The sequence below is a fragment of the Canis aureus genome, chromosome 34 (genome assembly GCF_053574225.1).
Source record: "Canis aureus isolate CA01 chromosome 34, VMU_Caureus_v.1.0, whole genome shotgun sequence".
NCBI lineage: Eukaryota > Metazoa > Chordata > Mammalia > Carnivora > Canidae > Canis > Canis aureus.
Genome location: NC_135644.1, coordinates 17,805,086 through 17,817,540, shown reverse-complemented (window position 1 = coordinate 17,817,540; position 12,455 = coordinate 17,805,086). Strand labels below are relative to the sequence as shown.

Sequence of the window (12,455 nt, the reverse complement as noted above, 5' to 3'; positions counted from 1 at the left end):
CATAAAGTCAACATGCCCAGGTTTGTACATATGTAGCAATCAACACAAAGGAAAAGCTCAGTCAGCAAAGATTGCCTTTTTTTCCCCCAATGTTTGCTTCCTGGATAATTTTCATAGGTATAGGTACAATGGTTTGTAAAATGAAATGCTACTCTTCTTAACATTCATTACACACTAGAAATTATTTTTGTGGGAAGATGAATTAGGCATACTGTACATACATACACACATGCATTTATGCAAAAACAATGTTCATATGTGACCACAGAGAAGGGAACACCGGTGATTATTAATGCACGCATTTCTGCGTAGATTTTTATTAGAAGCTAAAACTAGTTAATAAAGTACCAACTACTCAGGGCTAGCCTAGACCTACCGGCAAAAGCCAACTCAAGGACAGCTCAATAGTAAGCTGGTAAATTGTAATTAAAAACGTAGTCAACACCTCAAAATGCTGCAATGGGCTATGTAGCATGGGCCCTTTCAAATTGCTCTCCTATAATTCTCCTTTGCTGGTCTGCTTTGATGACTTGCCAGGATGACAGCAATTACCAAAGAACAACATCAAGCACAAACCAAGGTCAAAATGTATTAGCATTTGCCTTAGGTCTTCGATATTAAGTTATGCAGTAACACTGTAACCAGTTCCCTACGTTGAAATATGTTGACTGTTTCATTTTATTTACATTTAAATTTACTCAACTCCCCACAGGATTTCAACTACAAGTAAAAGGAATAAAAATTTACAAATGGAGTCTTTGTTCCAACTGCTACACACATAATAACTGAGCAAAAGCATATTTTGAAAATGCTATATAATTTAATTTGCTCATATGTACCAAACTCTAAAAACTCTCTGAATTCTTATATTTTGGTCAGAAAAATAAAGCCTTGTGAAAAGAAATCTCTAGAATCAGTGAACCAGTCAGTCTCCTGTAGGTAGGAGCAAATAAAATTCATATTCTTACAAAAGAGCTAGGTGAATTAAATCATTTGTAAGCATCTACTATATTTGGCTAGAGGAAAACACAACATGATTGGCTTTGAAAAGTGCTAATTTCAACTTAATTTATATTCTGAAAAGTTTAACAATGAACCCAACATTCCACTTATATTAAAATAATTTTGTAACAAGGGGTGCCTGGGTGGCTCAGTAGGTTAAGTGTCTACCTTCAGGTCAGGTCATGATCTCAGGGTCCTGAGACCCAGCCCCACATGGTAGGCTCCCTGCTCAGCGGGGAGTCTGCTTCTTCCTCTCCCTCTGTCCCTCCCCTTGCTTGTGCTCTTTCTCTCTCTCTCTCTCTCTCTCTCTCTCTCTCTCTCTCTCCCTCTCCCTCAAATAAATAAAATCTTGAAAAAAAATTTTTTTGTAACAAGAAGCACTAAGTACATATCATTTGTAAATAATTAAGAATATGGGTAGAAGTTGCTCTAAGGAAAAATACATTTCTTTAAATGCAGTTGAAGCAACTGTATACCCAGTCTCTCCTAAAAGATAGAATCCAGATAAAAATCCATAAAAAAATTTAACATTAAAGTTTTTTAATTCCTTAAAAACACCATATGATTACATTAGACCTTTTTAAAGCTGCAAAAACAGCTGAAAGAGATGTATAGTAGCAACTTATTATTGACAATACCCCTTCAATATATCCTTCATGATTCACATATTTATTCATAGCCTCCACTTAGAACACTCACTTTCAAGCCATAAACAGATGGTTAAATGTCTTTAAAGCTCAGAATAAAAATTCCAGAAGCAGAAAACGCCGATCCTAACATCTACTCACCCTTACGACTACACAGTAGACACACAGTGTGCTCCTATGTATGGCCAACGTGTATACAGAAAGATTTATATGTACCAAGAAACGACACTTTGACCAAAGTACACAGGGTACCTGGGTAACAAGGAAAACTGGCATATTCCGTCAAGATGGCATGCGTGCCACAGAGAGTGAGGTGGTAAAGCAGAAATGCTGAAAAGAGTCCTTGTTTCCTAAGAGGTACGTCTATGCAGCCGAAGGGAGTGCAACCAGATACACTGGGGTCAGAAACCATGACTACTTCTCTGGAAACACGGAATCAAAGGCTACACACAGAGTTAGCCAGCCCATCTTCTGCCTCCAGGAATAGCTGCATCTCAAACCAGAAAGAATGCTGTCATCCTAGGAACTGAAAGGCTCTCTCACATCTTCTGAATCCACCCACTTGGCGGCAGCCTGCTAAGACCCAGCTGCCTCCTGCTGTCCTCAGGGCCAGGCCCTGGCACCCGGGCCTTCCTCTGTCACACACCTGATTTCTCCCTCCAAGGGCCTGAAGGGCCTTCTGCTCCCCAAGATAAAGTCACAAGCCCCCAGCACAACACGCACATCTGACTCCCCTTGGCCTCTCCCGCCTCAGCTGCCCCTGCTCCCAAATACGGACCTTGAGCTCCGGCCGCCGAACTTCTCACCGTCTATTCCCCTGATCCATCACCAGCCTCGCCCTCGCCCCGACCTTCAGCACCGCTGCGGCCTGTGCACCCGATGCTCTATCGCCGTCCAGGTACACTGGGCTCCACCAAGTGGGGGGCCATCGGCAGAGGACGCTCTGCACGGCCCTAGTCCTAACCGAAGCATCTCTGGCACCCTGACTCTTGGCACCTTGCGCTTTTTCACAGCCACCTTCGTGTTAGGGTGTGGTTACTCTGATGTGCATCCAACACCTCTAATTTGTGGTGCATGATTAAGTAACTTGGGGAATTGTCTTATTTTTATGCAGGTGAATGCCTAGGGCAGACGTGCAGCGTTTGCGGTAGAGCCACCTGATATGGACAGAGGGCAGACCTTTAAGACTATGACAAGTAAAGAGAGGGAGGCCAGGAAATAATGAACAAGAGCTCCCGGTGCTGTCTGTGTAGACACAGAAGAGCTAGGGGCTGCGACAGCTATGACAGATTGCATACCCACCAGGGCCTCAGACCTGGCCTTCAAGAAGAGGTTAAGACCTGGACGGGCAGGCCTAAGAGGACATGCCATTCCAGACAAAGAAACCGCCCGAGCAAAGCACAAGTGTTGAGCCAAGAAGAAAAAACGTCTGACAGCTGCAAGGGTCGCACCCCCAAATACACACAGGGGCCAGGCAGGAATAAAGGAGGGAGGAGGGTCCTGCGTGCCGTCAGCACAATCTCAACAACTAAAGGGCACGTGAAGCTTAGTGTCAGCACCAGGGGGGATGCTAGGCAGTGCTGCCCCCCACCAGGAGCCCCCTCCAGGAGCCCCATCTCTGTGCCTCCCATTCCGCTGGAAAGCAGGCTGCTTCGCTTCCACTACAAAAGAAAGTCACCACAGAGGAACAGGCCCTGGTGTGACCGATCTCCCAACTTTCCCAGAGCAAGCCAAACATCAAGATCTGTATGGATAACATCTCTTTTCTGTTGTTGTTGGCAACAAATGCACTTAAAAAAAAAAAAAAAAAGTTGGAAAGGCAAAATAAAGCAATTACGCCTGCCTGGTTTAGCCTGTAAAACTCATCTGCTAAGCTGCTATGATGCCTAAAATTTACCTAAAATACTTTAACATACACCAGTGTATCTGCGGGACCCAGGTGGTCAACTGGCATTCTGACCCTGGATGCCCAGTGCTGGAAGGTTCTGGTAGCGTTTGATTAAAGATGCCAGAGGCAGCTGCTCAAAGTATTTCTGTTGACTGTAAGTATAAATAAGTATGAGCCAGGTGAATCCCAAAAGGGGCTATTACTGGAGAATAATAATGCCAGTCACCTGTTGGCAAGCATGACACATGTGAGAAACAAGCTTTCACTGATGAAAGTAAAGGTGGTCAGCACAGAGAATGGCTAAAACATCTTAGCTATATTCCCCACTCTTGTATGAATAAGAAGAATCCAGCCAGGCCCAAGAGTAAGCTAAATCCCTCCCCAGTTCTAGGTCTGGTTCCATTCTAGATGCCGAGTATATGTGCACAAGAAAACTGCATCCGGAATTCTAGTTAAGTCTGCTTCGGGTGGATTTTTCATTTAGCTAGAGGAACAGAGAGCAGGAACTTCCTTGAGCCTACAGAGCAAACTGAGAACTCTTTAGGGCTCGTTTGCTGATGCGTGGCAAAATTTGGTCTGAAATTTGATTTCCTTAAAACCTGGGAGTGGCGTTGCAGATGAACAGCCAACCCTAACCTGCACCCCCCCGGCCCCCACAACTGCTACTAATACCTCTGAAGAGGAACCAGAGCTGCACATGAGAAATTGGCTCAGGTTAATTCAGCACCTGGCTAGAGAATAATGGCATCTACATTTGATGGCTCAGAGCTTCCTAAGACGCATTCAAAACAGGTTACAACAGATCAGTTCCCTTCAGGCCTGCAAGTGGCTGGCTGGGGGGTCTGGGGGGGTTCTGGGGGAGCGGGAGCCACCACAGCTGCAGGGGCCCCTGGTAGCTCCTTGCTTGAATCAGTCTCTTTTCCCCAGTGGCCATGGTCTAGAAAAGGAGAGAAGCACTGAGACTGTGGAGGAACCCAGCCGGAGTCTAGGAACCAGGTAAGGGAAGCTGAGCCCCATCCACTCAGCACCCCCTGGGCCACTGCTGCACTCTCTCTAGCCTAAGAGGAAATCTGGGGAAAGGAGTGACGCAAGGATGTTCAGGAGCAAAATCAACAGGGCCTGTATCTGAAGGGAGACTCTGGAAATGGAAAAGATTAGACAAATTCTTAGGAAAATACAATGATTTAGTGGCTACTGGAATTGAAGAGGAAGGAGGAATTAAAAAGATCAAATGACTCGCTGAAGACCACATAGCAAGTTATCTGAAGAGGGTCTGGATAAAATCCACAGCCCTTCATGGAGGAGTCAGCTGGTTGGCTCCGGTTTTCTTTTATGAGAGAATTCAGCGTACTTTTCTGTACTGAAAAGGAAACGCAAGATGGAATAATGGGGTTAATACTCCACAAGTCTCGAGCTCTTCCCTGAGTAAAGATCAAGTTGTGATTACCCAACATAGAAAAACTCATTTGAGATTCCCTCGTTAATCCAAAATGTCATATTTGTATCATTAAAAACAATCCCTTCACAATCTGGTTTGACTCCCAGGTTTTGGGGTTTTGTTTTGTTTCCCACAAGAGACTCTTAAGACTCTCCTGGCATAACCAAAGTGTGCTTCTAAACACCCAGGAACATTTTCAGGGCTGCCAGCAGCCGGCCTTCCTGAGTCCCACAGGTTTCCTTAAATGCCAGGCCACCAATGTTGGATGAATAAAGAAGCATATAAAGAAGCCCATTATGACTTAAATAATAATGCCAACTATATAACCCTGGGTATAAAACAGAAGCAAATATTTCCTTAACAGACCTAGGGAAAGTTGTTTCGTTTTAAACATTTTGAGGGGCGCCAGGGTGGCTCAGTGGTTGAGCCTCTGCCTTCGGCTCCGATCAGGATTCCGGGGTCCTGGATGGAGCCCAGGGTTAGGGGCTCTGCTCGGTGGGGAGTCTGCTCCTCCCTCTCCTCTGCCTGCCCCTCTACCTGCTTCTGCTCCCTCTCTCTCTCTCTGTCTCATTCTCTCGATCAAAAAAATAAGCAAAATCTTTTTTAAAAAATTAACGTTTCGAGTTCTTATTATGTTGTTCTTATAAAAGGTGTGCTGGTGGTACAGCACCCCACTCACGGTTCAAGCAGCACGGGGTGTTCCCAGTGACCTGCAACCCATGTGCGTTTGGATGCCACAAGCCTTCCAGAGCTTTGATTTAGACACAACCCCGGCCTCCTGGTGAGAGCTAATGTGGGAACATGTGATATAATTAATTAAATTTTTTAAAGATTTATTTATTTATGAGAGACACAGAGAGAGAGGCAGAGACACAGGCAGAGGGAGCAGCAGGCTCCATGCAGGGAGCCCGACGTGGGACTCGATCCCAGGACTCCAGGATCATGCCCTGGCTGAAGGCGGATGCTCATCCGCTGGGCCACCCAGGCATCCCGTGATAGTAACTTACATAGCAAGGTTAAGGACCTAAACATGTGGATAGGGGCAATAACATTAGTGTCCCCACCTACGATCCTCGGAACTAAAGGTGTCACTTCTGCTTGCTGGCAATTCCGCCGACTCTCCGGGTGAGAAAGGAAGGGAAATACAGACCAGGGCAAGGCCCGGCTTTGGCAGCTGCGGGGCCCAAAGCCGCCTCCTCCGACCAGTCGACCAGTCGGGCCGCCGGCTCCGCGCGGTTCCTCTGCTGCCGAGTGCAGCTCTGACCACCGCGCTCCGGGCGCGATCTCTCTCCCGAGGCAAGAGCAGGCGCCCCCCACCGCCCCCGTGCGTGGAGCCATCAGGTCCTTCCTCGGGACCGCAGTGTCTCCCCAGTTATCCCGGACTCCGGCAGAGTGCTTTTAGCTTTTCTTTAACGGACCAAATCGCTGTTTTCCATGTTTATTTTGTCATGTATGATTACATCCAGCCTTTCCACCAGTTTTTCTGTTTGTCGGATTTTTGTTTATAAATTAAGCAGGAGTAACTTTTCCCTCTCCTGGAGCCTCGCCGTCTTCAGGGTGCCAGCCGATCTCCGGGCACGGAGACCAAGACCCAGAGGAAAGAGGGAGGGCCGGCCCGCCTGCCTGCTGGGAATCCCTGCAAACCCGGCGGGAGAAAGCACGGGAAGCGCCGACCTGGACGTGGCTGGTAGCCGTGCCATGCTCAGCAGAACGCAGCCAGCCCAGGGCAAGAAGCAGAGCGCAGATCCCAGGGGGCCAGCCGAACGTGTGGCAAGACCTACGACCCTGTGGCTGCCACCACTCGCCGGGCTCCTCCCCTTGAAAGAAGCCCACCTGGCCCCTGCGAATAGTTTTCTCGCCCTTCTAATAGCAGTGTTTTAGGGCATCATGAATCTGAACACAACTATTACAACGTGACACACCTGGCCTGGGCGACGCAGCCCCCCTCCCCCCCACTCAGAGGCTTACCATGAGGTCCTGACCATTCCTAGTGAGTCCTTGAAACCAAAGGGCTGAGAAGAGGCACCAAGGAAGAAGGACACGGTGAGTACAAAGAAGCCACACTTCTCTCCCAGGAAGGCGTCGGGAATCAAACAGGTCTGCGTGCGATCCTAACTACCCTCCCTGATCATCTACTTAACTTCTTCAAGCAACGGTTTCCCAAGCTATAAAGCGGGTGGAGCTCAGAATATATACAGCAGATTCTCACTAACAGTCCTTGAGAGCTCACACCATCCACACCCATCCATTCTTCTCTACCAGAATCTGGATTTTGTTTGCCAGGCCTCAAGGGACGAACTGTACTGCTCTAAGCCAATCATGATGTTTGGTTCCTCTTACCAGTGAAGGATCTGGGGGTCCGCCCTAGAGCTGGCCCATAACACCCAAAGGGAGTACGGTGCAAGCTCCTGCAGGGAAATTCTTTGCCTGTGTAGAAGAACCACCGTACAAGGCTCCCTTACTGTCTGCTCCCCAGTCTGTTTCGAGCACTGTCATTGAGGCTGAGATGCTGGGAGTAGGTGGCCTGTGGGGACAGGCTCTGGCCGACATACTGGGATGCAGAACAGAAAACAGGATGGAGCCCATGACCTCTGTGATGTCGCTGGGCTTCTGCACCAACCCTGGAACCAAATGCCTCTGACTTCTGAGATAATTAAATGTCCTTACTGCTTAATCATCTGCCCATCAAGCACTCTGGCATTGATACCCCAAGGCTTCCTAAGTCTACAGCCACCTGTCTTTTCCCAGGCCCGCCAGTATATTCATGCTTCCTGACCACTAAGGGTTAACCATTGCATCAGAGGCTAAAGTCACTGCAATCCCCAAAAGGACTGGGTAAAATCAGCAAGAAAACAATTTAGTACACAGTGCAATTCTGGAGTTTTAAACAGCTCTAGTATTAAGCATGGCTTTTAATGCCAGGGGCACAGATCAAAACAAATAAATGCACAGGCATCTCAAGTGGGGAAAAAAACACTGCAAGAAGAGTTTAATTCACTTTTTTTTGCCAATAGTTTCTGTTTGGGGCTACACTTACATAAACCTTCCAGAGACAAACAAAATACACTTGTAAGAAAATAAGAGAAGGAAGGATCTTCAACTTTTGCTACTCAAAAGTGGGATCCACAGACCAGAATCACCAGCACCTCTGAGGAGCCTTAGAGAAAATGCAGACTCTTGGGTCCCACGCCAGACTTACTGAGTCAGCATCTGCACTGTAGCAAGATCCCTAGCTGATCTGATGCTGAGTGAGGTTAGAGAAGCACTGCTCAAGACTATGGTCTTCCGAGCAGGTGCTATTGCATCATTCAGCACGACTGGATGATCTCAAAGTATGACCAACCCCATGGCTTCCCTCTTTCACCTCTCAGATGCAGAGAACTTCAGCAGAGGAAAGAGAAGAGCAGAAAAAAAGGTATTGTGTGTGCACATTCATGTATTTTACGACACAGTAAGCACGAGGGCAATACTAGAAACCCAAATCATGTCCCACAAAGTACTGACCCAGTGATTCTCAAGGGCGTGTCAAGCGGGACAAACCAACTCACACACATGGCACACTCCAGTTTGTACAAAATCTTTTCTTAAAATACATGAAGATATTTTATGATCACAATGCTTATTAACAGTCTATCAGTAACAGCTGCTCAGTAGAGCGCCAGGACACAGAGAAGACAGGCTGCAGACAAGTATCATTCTCAGCACAGATGTTTATGACACTATTACTCCTTTCTCAACCTCCGATATGCAATTGTGTGAATGTGATATATTATTAGAGTGATAACCTTGAATCTGCTCATCTTTAAGCAAATGATAAACATCTTGGCACCTTATCTACTATTAAGAATCAATTACTCACTTCATTACAGATTGGGACACACCTCCTGTCCTGCTCAGAAGGAAAACTGGCACCCCAAGAGGGACCAGAGAGAATCAAAGAATTCTCTGAAACCCTCCTCTCCACCCAATCTCCTTTCCTCTAATCAGACTTCTGGTTTTCAACTCTATTTATTCTTGTACACAAATGGTGTTCCATGGCCTTCTTTGGCCCATAGGCCATAGCCCCCGGCCACAACATGGTGTCCCAAGCAGCCACTCACAGAAAACACAATCTGTTGTATTTCCTGAGTCTGTACCTAGAGTCACTCCCCAGGTGCTCTGAACAAACCCCTGTTTCCCATCTATATGAGGGAGGGAGAGGCAGTCATGGTCTTTTTTGAAACATTAGAAAATGACAGCTTCTGACAACAAAAGAAGAAATCAGAGACATATCTGTGTTCCCTAACGGTAGACTTTCTTTTCAAAATAAAAGAAACACACAGAAGCAAACCTTCCCGATTGGCTTCTCGTGTGGGTCAACTCTCAAAATTGCCAACAGCAGGGTTCTTCAAATGTGCTATTAATAACTCATAAAGGAGAAGTTCTTAGCCACTTGTTTTTGTCCGTGGAATCAGCATCCATTCATGATGCCACAGACAACAAGAAAATTTCAACAGGAGAATTATTGGTAAAAGGGCCAAGGCTACACAAGCTGCTGCTCACTCCCTAATTCCTCATTCTCCCCATTCTCACGCTCGGGACACACAGGCTTAAAAGGGACAAAAAGATAGGAGACTAAGTGATAGCTGATGTCAACGCACATCTGGTTCACAGTTCAGTGGACTAATGCAATCGATGAACCAAAGCGTGAAGGAGAACACTAGTTTACGATGACAGCAAACCCACAGATAATCTGCCCATCTATGTCAGAGGCACAGAACCCTCCACCAAAGCAGGTGACTTTCCAGTGACAAGTGGAGCCAGAGGCCACAGCTGGCCGGACACCAGCAGAAGGCAGGGGTCCAGGAAGAAGGGAGTAGCACTCCCAGCTGTGCAGGAGGAGCCAGGCAAGAGCCAGCTTTCTCAAGTCCAGTGATAGGACCAAGAACTCACTAGTGGTCAGCTTTCTATCAAATGCGATAATTATGGTGAACAAAGGAAAACCACAGAGAATCCCCAAATCACAAATCTATTCTTCCCTGGCTCCCAGTGAGGGTAGGATATCTGTAAAGATGCTCTGGTAAGAGCAGTAGCAGGACAGATGTGGGGGTGTGGGCTCTCTCTCCCCCCCATACCCAAGACCATCCTCTGATCTGAATGCTTTCAAATACGACTGAGAAATTTCTTTTGTGACTGAGGCTCATGAAGGGCCAGACATTCTGATGTAAGACAGGTCCTGGCAAAGTCCTGTCAACCTTCCATTTTCTGCAGCTGAAAAAAACTGAGGCCCGGGGTGGCTGAACTGTCCAGAGTGAAGAGGAGGGGGTGAGGGGAGCCCAACGGTAAGGGAGTGAGCCAAGGACTGAAAGAGAAGTCAGGAGGTCTGAGAGTGATTGACTTTTACGACCTTCAAGGTGACCTTAGAGGTGTCCACAATTGCTCGGCAGCCCTCTGGACCCCCCATCTCCAGGCCCTACTCCACTGAACTGACAGAGCTGTTGTAAGGAGAGCACTAGGTAAGCGTAGTAGACAGGTTATCATCATTTCTGAGCCAAAGGCATGCTCTGAAGTCAACAGGGGCTCCTGGCTGGCCATATTTGCAAAGACGGGCACAAGCAACTTAGATCAAATATTAATAAGTCTAAATTTCCAATGCAATATTCATATACCTGCAGGTGGTCTTTTTCATACAAACCTCCACTTAACTAGCTTGAATATCAGAAGCTTTCAATAAACCAGAATGACCCATCTGTACATTCTACGAGGGATGGTCCCTATGGGAGATGATTAAAATAGCACAATTCCAGTTGCCACAAGTATTTAAAGCAACAATTTACATCATTTCCACAAAGTCTAGAGAAGGCTTAGTTGAAGCTAACACAATCTCCAAAGAACCTGCAGATTTTTAAACTTGCGATAAAGAAAACCTCACCCTTAAAACTCTTAACACTGAAGAGTCACTGAAATACGAGGATCATATTATTCAACTCTGTTGCTCAGTATTCTTTTAATCTACACTTACTAAATAGTCACATTTTCATTAATTCATTCAAGAACTATTTACTGAGCTTTTACTAAGTGCCATTTCCAGTTTTAATCACTGGGACTATAGAAGAGAAGCCACTCCTTCATGAGGCTGACCTTTAAGCTGGGGCAGTAGCAGGAAGAAGAGGTAAAAATGGTCAATAAGCAAAATGACTAAGTGCAAAACACAGCAGTGCTTCTCAGACTTCAGTGAGCATCAGAATCACCTGAGGGCTTCTTCACACCCACACTGCTGGGCTCCACCTCTAAAGTTTCAGATTCAGCAGGTCCAGGGAGGAAGAGCACAAGAATTTGCATTTTTATCAGTTCCCAGATTCAGAAGGTCCAGGGAGGAAGAGCACAAGAATTTGCATTTTTATCAAGTTCCCAAGGTGAAGGTGCTACTGCTGGTCTAGGGTCACACCTTGAAAACACAAATGCGGTGTACACAGATGTATGCAATAAAGCAAAAGAGATCAGGGATAGGGAGTACCGGGTAGAGGAGGTTGCAATTTACCACAGAATGGCCCCGGAAGCCTCACTGATGTGACATTTGAGCTAAGACCTGAAGAGGGTACTGAAAAGACTATTCTGGCTGAAGCAGCCAGGGCAAAGGTCCTGAGGCAGGAGCATGCATGGCAAAGAGGCCCGTTTGACTGAAATGGAGTGAGGGGGAAGATGAAGGAAGAGATGAGGTCAACAAGATAATGTTAGGGGCCAGATCTTGTAAGGCTGGGTGAGCCACTGTAAGAGCTCTGAGTCACTCTGACATGGGAAGGCATTGGCAGGCTTTGAGTAAAGGCATGACACAAGTTTGGTTTAACAGCATCACTCTGGCTGGCCTCCCAGTAGAGAAGAGAGGGGCAAGGGCAGAAGGGGATCTCTTAGGAGACTACCACGATAAGCCAGGCAAGAGCTGATGTTGGCCCAGACCAGGATGAGGGATGACAGGGGAGGTGGTGAGACGCGGTTAACAAGATTTTCTGACAAATTGAACAGGATGGGTATGAGAGAAAGAGAAGGCAGGGAACACCAATTCCTGGCTTATTCCATAGAAGGATGGAACTGCCATTAAAAGCAGCGAGAAGACTGTGAGAAGGGCATTCTGTTTGGGGGGCGGGGGTTATAGAGCTTTTCTGTACTGAAATCATACAAGCTTTAGAGTTAAAAAGAAACTTGAGAGGCTAAGAACCTCATTTTATAGGTGATACAAACCATGGCCAGCAAAGGACTTGGCTGGGGTCACAGGCTAAATTAGTGACCAGGAAAGCTAGATGGTCCTTGGCTACTGTGTCTTCAAGTGTGTAATCAAGTGTTAGATTAATGTTCCACGGAGTATAAATACATGTAAACTCTATTCAGATGTAACTTTTGTTACTGATCAAACACCTTTCCCCAAATCATTCATATTTACCATATACTTTTAAGATTTATCCCCGTGACAATCTCTTACAATCTCCTAGATTCCCCAGGGATA

General features: G+C 46.4%; 1 protein-coding gene across 11 annotated transcripts in view; it reads right to left on the bottom strand.

Moving 5' to 3' along the window:
- Positions 1–12,455, bottom strand: part of STK39 (serine/threonine kinase 39) — a 316,325-nt gene that overhangs the window by 190,752 nt on the left and 113,118 nt on the right. The window lies entirely within an intron of this gene.